A 1,771-nucleotide genomic window follows, 5' to 3' on the forward strand; every position below is an offset into this window, starting at 1 on the left:
TTACCCACTTTCAGTTTTGTATACACTAGAGGATATTCTTTTTTTTGGGGGGGAGTCACATCCAATGACGCCCAGGGGTTACTCCTGGCTATGCGCTCAGAAATCACTCCTGGCTAGGGGGACTATATGGGACTCCAGGGATCAAACCCAGTTCTGTCCTGAATATTCCATGTGCAAGGCAAACGCCCTACCGCTGTGCTATTGTTTCATCCCCATACTAGAGGATATTCTTATGAACTTGAAAAGCAAGTGCTTTCTCTAATTCAAACATCTTTATTACATCTTTTTCTTAATATGACAATTTTTTTAGATATTTTATTTAAGTAACTATATGTAGTTTTTAGAGTACCTCATATCCCTGCCATTATTTTCATGATTTTCTGGTGAAGTCTGAAATACTTTATCAGGAATTCTTATTGTGGCTACTGTTTTGGGGGCACACCTAGCACTATACCGGTCTTACTATTTTATTTTTATTGTTTTTATTTAGGGGCCACACTTGATAATGTTTAGGGCTCATTCTTGGTAGTGTTTGGTATCATACATGCTTGAGACAGAACTTGGATCAGCCACTTTTAAGAAAATATTGTGTTATATCCTTCTAGCCCCTTCAAATAACTTTAGATTTTAGGAATAGTTGCACATAAAATATAACATAATATCATGTTCAATATTAATATATATTATATGATTAAGTATGTTATAATCATATCATTATATTATATATTATTATATTATATAATAAATCTATAAATATTATGAATAATAAAACATTATTACTAGAACAAAGAAAAATGTTTAAACAATTTTTTCTAAACTACATATTTCATTTTAATTCCACCACTTTTTCTAATATTTGTTTTACTGTTCCCAGGAGTTCACTAAGAAATGACCTTCCATTTCATTAAATTTACCCATAGATTATTTATAACACAATATTTCTCAGCTTTTCTTTTATCCTTTACATTTTGAAATTTACTGATTATTAGAATGTTTACAATATTTACTTGTTCAATGGTATGTCATGACTTGACCATAGTTATACATTTGAATAAATAATATTGCAAATATCATGTTGTACCATCTTCAATATATTACCCTTCATTTTTAGGATGTAAGGATGTCTTTTTTTTTTTTTTTTGCTTTGTAATTTAGGAAAGCCACATCTGTCAGTGCTCAGGAGTTATTACTGGGTCTGTGTGTATGTATTTAAGCATATAAATTTGATTGTTCTTGGGATAAAAAAGGAGTTTATTTTTCATTTTTCAGATTTCCTTGCTACTTTCATTAAAGTTAAAGTAGATGACAGTTCTCAGACTGTGAATGAGGTCTATTCTTTGTCGCATTTCCACCATATTGGCAGCAGTTCAGGCTTATTCTTTGCCCTATGTACAAGGAATAGTATCATTCCAGCTCAGGATACCAAATGTAGTACCAGGAATTGAATTTGGGTTGGTCATGTACAAATGACTTTCCTATTGTACTATCTCACAGATCTTTTTAAATCTACTCACAAATTTCTTAGTTTTATAATATAATAACTCATTCTTGCTTTTACATTTCCTCAATAAGTAATAAAGTGCATTTTCCATGTTCTAGTTTCCCCTCACTGCCTTCCTTGATGACATATTTGTTCATTTTCTTTCCCCATTATTTCCTTCTTTTTATGACAGGTAGGCAATGTGTCAACATCATAACAAGTTTTAAAGGAAACACAAATTACATAAACTTGTGACTACCAAATTATCATGCTTATGAATTATAACAGGAT

The 1,771-nt window shown here is 31.1% G+C and overlaps 1 non-coding gene across 1 annotated transcript; it reads right to left on the minus strand.

The window, feature by feature from the left end:
• Positions 1-1,667: 1,667 nt before the first annotated feature.
• Positions 1,668-1,771, minus strand: LOC126021278 (small nucleolar RNA U13). Its single transcript, XR_007499847.1, has one exon. It is a non-coding gene; the product is annotated as a small nucleolar RNA U13 (small nucleolar RNA).

Source organism: Suncus etruscus, chromosome 10, assembly GCF_024139225.1.
Source record: "Suncus etruscus isolate mSunEtr1 chromosome 10, mSunEtr1.pri.cur, whole genome shotgun sequence".
NCBI classification, from domain to species: Eukaryota; Metazoa; Chordata; class Mammalia; order Eulipotyphla; family Soricidae; genus Suncus; species Suncus etruscus.